General features: G+C 39.3%; 1 non-coding gene across 1 annotated transcript; it reads right to left on the bottom strand.

Moving 5' to 3' along the window:
* Nucleotides 1-5,800: 5,800 nt before the first annotated feature.
* On the bottom strand, nucleotides 5,801-5,871 carry TRNAG-GCC (transfer RNA glycine (anticodon GCC)). Its single transcript has one exon. It is a non-coding gene; the product is annotated as a tRNA-Gly (tRNA).
* Nucleotides 5,872-6,245: the final 374 nt, after the last annotated feature.

Genomic DNA, 6,245 nt, shown 5'->3' with positions numbered 1-6,245 from the left:
AAAAGATGTCTCAGTGAAGTCCCAAAGTTTCAGACATGGTACTTTTCTGCTCCATCCCAGTCTGTGTAACAGAAAGTCTCTTTCACCTTGACAATCAGAATTAATCTTCCTGGTCAAGATAGATACAACATTTTCTGCCTCTTGGTTTGAAACAAAAATTCCATATTTAGGTTCTTTCACTGATACAGTATAATTGCATCACAGCACACAAGCCAAGACTGCCAAAGCTGATTGTTGGTGAAAAATACAAGAGAGAGAAGCCGGAGCAGGTGTGACATCCTCCAGTGTGCTTTGCTTTCTAGAGTAGCACACAGACTTTGTGAGGCTCAGCATTAGACTTTGGGAGAAGGATGCTGATACATGGGCTAATAATTCTAAACTGTGTTAAGGAAACCTGTCCTCTCTTCTGGTGTGGCCAGAGGGGCACAGGTGGTAGAACCATGGTTCCAGTCTTACCCTGCCAGCTCAGGGTTCATAGCTGGTGAAAAGCTAGTCTTGTCACTGGCCCAACTGGGGAACAAGATAACATGCTTCTTAGCAACAGGTGTTTGATGTGATGGGCTCATGCTATAACTAATCATGTGGATATTCAAGGTTTGGGGGGCTAGGAGGCACCCTATACTTTGGTCTGATGGAAGGGGTGCCTGGTTCCAATAAACACATTTGTCCAGGATTTATTGCCTAAGCAAGTAATCAATTTCTTTGAGCTTTGAAGGTATCTAACTTGTTTTCTGTAAGGCCAGACAACAAGAGATTAATCTTAGGCAAGCTAACACTTACTTCTCCATGTACTCCTATCATTCTTACACTTTGATTACCTGATCTGTACATTGTAGCTCTGTGGGAAAAGCATCATTTTAGCTTCTGGAGTATAAGTCATATACCATCTTATAGGATCTGATCCTTTGTATGGATGCTTCCCATGTGGTAACTGTAACTGAGCATTCATCAGTTTTTTCCACTATCATATCAACTGCTTATGCGTGATACAGTATATGAAAAAACAGTGACATCCACAGGCTTTTGCCCAATGATTTATTTATTTCATTGTGAAAGAAATCACTTGGTCAGAATCAATGTTCTTGGACACCATGGTGATGAGTTAGTCATTCTCTAAGCCCACAAATAGTGTTACTGTTAGAAGCAATGTAAGAAGTGAAAGCAAATCCAAATTTGGAACATATAGCTATTCGTGTGAAGATGAGTCACTGTCTTCTGTCCCACAATTGTGGAAGAAGTTCAATATAATTCTGTTACATGATTGATTGGTCCCTCTGTGTACATACCAAAAATTTACATTTATCCCTACTGTTGGCAGTTTGTATGTTCAGCAGTCGTGGTGTACAGATTAGCCTTGGTAATGTGGATTCCTCTTTGTTGAACCCTTAAGAGTCTCTATTTCTACTGCCAGGGCCATTTTGGATGAAGACCTATTGAGTAAGCAGTAGGATAGTGGTATGGGGGAGGCTGAATGATACCCACAGGATGGTCAACTTGTCCTCCTGATAAGAACATCCTCGAAAGAGGAAGCTCTCTGATGAACATGTACATGAGTCAAGGGCAATTTAACCCTGTGCCAATGACAAGATGGCTATCTACATGACACATTCAACTTTGTTCTTTCAATCTTGTCTTAATCTTACAATTGTGCTATTTCCAAAATTCTGAGCAGTCAGCCCACTCAGAATAGTGTTTAGAATCATAACTTTGTCTGTCTTTCCTTTCATGCAAAGTGTAGCAAAATATGTTACCTAGAGTTCTCACTGCTGGGAAGAGTTCCCTTCTCAACTGGATTTCATGGACAGCTTTGAATTTAACTTTCATGCAATAGTTATCCACATCTGGTTAATGCCAGTATTGCATAGACCTATTTGGAAGCCAGGTCTTTACTATTTGTTCCTCTTTTAATCAGTCCATGGGAACATCCCATCAAGCCAGAGGTGTGAATTGTAAAAGAAGTGATATAGTAATAAAAGTTGGTACCTTGGGAATCTGAGCCACCTACATATCCAGTTTATTTATGCCTGTCTGACCTTCTCAGATCAGTTTTGTACACATAATTTCCATTTAATCATAGAATTCTGCCATAATATCTACCTGTATGATTTTGCAGAGAGATAGTTCAATTCTTATTAGAGTCCAGTTATAGACAGGTTGTTCACATTATATAGTCACTTGTGGTCCCCTTGTTAGGAAGTCAGTCCCTGTAAGGGCTCAGTAGCTGCAGCAGGGTATTACATTGACAAACCTTTGCAAATGTAGAAGTGTTGTTAAAAGAGAAAGAGATGGTCTTATTCTAAAGCCCTGGATGGATATACTTGAATTCTCTTGGCAGGATAAGAGAATTCATAAAGCATCCTTTATTCGGTTTCCAGTTCTTGAGCCAGTGCATCAAATCCCAAACCCTGGGTTAGTTAGCCTCTTTCAAAAAGTGCATCTTGATCTAAACTTATATTCTGTCTTTCTTGGTCTAACACAATTTACAGTCCACTCCATTATACGTTCCTTAGACCACTAGTATTTGTTTCTCAATGTTAGAACAAATATCACACAAATGGTTGGCTTAACAAGATGAATGCATTGATCCAGGATGTCAGAGGCTATAAGGCTTGCCTCCTCCAAGGGTTGGTAACTTCTGGCTGACAGCAATCTTTGGGGCCTCTTCACTCTTCCATCACATGGCAATGAGGATGGGGGCATCTTTTCTTTTCTCTTTAGGTTCTGTTGACTTCCGACATTTGCTTCTCCTGTGACTTCTTTTTCTGTGTCCAATTTCCCTTGATTGTTAGATATTCAGTCATTTTTGGATTAAGGCCCCCTCTTATTCAGTTTGGGCACACCTTAACTAATAACATCTTCAAAGGTCCTATTCACAATTGGATTCATACCCACAGGACCAAGGGTTGGGACCTGAACAGACCTTTTGTGGAGGATGTGATACAATTCTATACTCCTCTAGATAAAATTAGCAAAATCGTTTTGCCTTATTAACCATTTCTTCCTGAAAGATCTTGCCCTTTTCTGATAAGCTGGGATAGGCCTGGAAGCAATGAAGGAAGGTGGGGAATAGATTCTGGGGAGAATTAACATCTCCTGAGGAGACAACTCTCTGGGTAAAACAATTTAAAAGATATTTGTGCAAGAGGAAGTTAGTATCCAGGCTAGAAACAAGGAAGGTCTGATGGCTGGAAGGTTCAGTGTTCTCAGGCTCGGCTCATGTGTTTCTGCCCAAAGGTTCTCATCACACATCTCAGGTCTCATTGCATACAAACTAGTGCCCTTACCTTGGCAAAGGAGATCTGACAGGATTGAGCTGGCTTGGTCTTGTATCACTGTTACTCTTACTTACAAATTGCCCTCATACTAGGTTCTCAGCCATATTGGACCTGTGCTCAGAAGATAAGTCATTCTGCTAAAGTCAGCAAGGGACTTTCTGATTCATCATCCATACATTGAGTCATTGATGCAAAGTTGTCAGTTTGTCTACATTTGTTCATCACAGCAATGTATAGATTTTCAAAAGGCAATATGAAAATGCCATTTTTCCAAAACCTTTGTAATACTGTTGCCACCCATAATGGTTAAAATATAGGCACAAATTTTTTGACACTCCCTTTAAAAGATAGGACATAATTCCCCTCTCCTGCAGTGCAGGCTGAATTTAGTGACTTGATTCTAAAGGACAGAATTAGGCTAAAGTGATGGGATATGAGTCCCACACCACTGGCTTCTACAGAAAAGCATTGTGGCTTCTTTTTTGTTCTAGTTTAGAGACGATGGTTGTGTATTAGCTACCTAATACTATGTAACAAATTATCCCAGACCTAATGGCTTAAAACAGTAAACATTGATTAGCTCACAGATTCTATGGGTCAGAAAGTCAGCCACCTGTCATTAGGACACTCAGGAAACCTCTATGAAAAAGGCTATAAGTGAGGAACTAAGGCCTCCTGCCAACAAACAGCAATTAATGGAGGTCTTTACCAAAAGCCATTTGAGTAGGTCATCTTAGAAGCAGACTCCCAAGCCCCAGTTAAGCCTGCAGATGGCTATGGCCCCAGAGGATATCTTCACTGTCATTTCATTAAAGTCTCCAAGCCAGAACCACCTAGAGAAGATCCTCCAGAACTTCTGACCCATAGAATCTGTGAGATAATCAATGTTTACTGTTTTAAGCCATTAGGTCTGGGATAATTTGTTACACAGTATTGGGTAGCTAATACACAACCATCGTCACTAAAAACATAGCCTATTGATCTCCAGAGTATCTCATACTTCCCTCCATCCCATGTCACCACCCATGGTGGCTGGATATTATTGTGTGAACTCATCAAATAGGTGAGCAACACAATCCTAGAATCTCAGTTTTGAAGTCAATCTCCTAGGTCCACTCTGGTAACAAATTCTGCATCATTTATGGAACAAGAAAGAAAAAGTGACTAGTCCAGATGGGGCAATTAATTAAAAGACTATTAACAGAATTGTGAAAAGAGTGAGGAGAACAAAGGAGAAAGAAGCATGCGGGCACTAAGAATAGCTGGAAACCATTATTTCCATAGAACCCAGAGAGAGCCATTACCACGGCCCAACAGGGGCCATGACCACAGGGAGGGGAGAAGCAAAAGGAACAGATATCCTGAACTCTTTCTCCTCCCACCTTCTCAAATTCTTCTTGCAACTTCTGTTGGCCAAACAGCCAGAAGCCAGAAGGTAAGGGGCCTGAGTGAAGAACAGTAAAGGACACCTTCTCAGGTCTCAGAGCAGATGAGAGAGTGAGCAATGGGTCTCAACGGCAAATAACAAGCCTTTGCGCCAGATGTCTGTTGCCAGGGAGTGTTTATAAGCCATGATATAAGAGGATGCTGTTTTCTTATTTGACTTAAGTAACTCCACATTCTCATTCACAAACAATGATTATAAACTGATGAAAAAGTGAAATTTAACCTCCCTCGGATTATCAGATAGTAGGTATATCTCTGAGTTTCAGATGGGGCAAAGAGATAAGAGACATAAGTTTTTGTCCCATTTGTGCCCCTCGTTTTCAACCCAGGATCTAATAGTACAAACAGCAAGTTTAGAAGAAATATAAAAGGATCAATACCCAGAAAAATATTCCTCAGAGTTTTATTCTCATTTATGAGTTCTTATAACAGTAAAGGGCATTGCTGAGGCCATCAAGATGCAGTTAAACCCTTGGAATTGGTCATTTTTAAACTTTTATAGGAACCGGGGGGATTAAACTGCATTTCTCATAAAATATTTTTATCTTCTTCAATATTCTGAGCATGTCCCCTCCTTATAAAGAGCTGGGAAGTTTCTAAATGATGTCCTCTGCAGAAGTGACAACAGGTGTGTCCAGGACGTGGAGCCACTTCCCAGTCCCTTTTCCACGCCACATGTTCTACTCGATACATAAACCATTATGAAAATACCCCGAGAGAGAAATGAGACTCTGAAACATCAAAAAGTCCTTTTGATTTTGAGTATACTTTTGTAGCATGACATAAAACATGTTTAATTGCTTAAAGCAATGAAAGGAAAGCAAAGACTAAGCAGAACTATTTAGAAATTCTCATAGTCTAATTAACAGTCCATTAGAATACAGTACCTTCTTTTTTATTTTTTTTAACTTTTTATTATGAAATATAACATATATATGAAAAAACAATAAATTTCCAAGTACAATTTTTTTGTATGCTGTATGGTGGGGTTACATTTCATCATTTTTCCATGTAAGTATTTCGTTATTGCAGCACCATTTGTTGAATTTTGTTCCTTGTCTGTTTGCTTTTTTGGGAAGTGCATGGACCGGGAATTGAACCCAGGTCTCTTGCATGGCAAGCAAGAATTCTACCACTGAACTACCCTTGCACCCCTTCAAGTACATTTTAACAAGTGTTTATAGAACAGATTTTAAAATTTGATATGGGTTAGAGTTCCATGATTTTTTGTTTATTCTTCTAGCTGCTCCAAGCACTGGAGACCAACAGAAATATCAATTAATTATTCAGCAGTCATGCTCATTTGTTAAATCCTATCTCCTCTGTTACAATCTTCCTTGTCCTTAAATAACATATATACTTAAAAGCAATAGATTTTAAAGAATATCATAACAATCAGTCATAGAACAGGTTTCAGATTTTGGTATGGGTTACAATTCCATAATTTTAGGTTTTTATTTCTGGCTATTCTAAGGTACTGTATGGTGATTCTGTAATCATACTCATTTGTTAAACCTGACCTTC

This window comes from Tamandua tetradactyla, chromosome 18 (assembly GCF_023851605.1).
Source record: "Tamandua tetradactyla isolate mTamTet1 chromosome 18, mTamTet1.pri, whole genome shotgun sequence".
In the NCBI taxonomy this organism is placed as follows: domain Eukaryota; kingdom Metazoa; phylum Chordata; class Mammalia; order Pilosa; family Myrmecophagidae; genus Tamandua; species Tamandua tetradactyla.
This window is presented reverse-complemented; position numbering and strand designations above follow the sequence as displayed.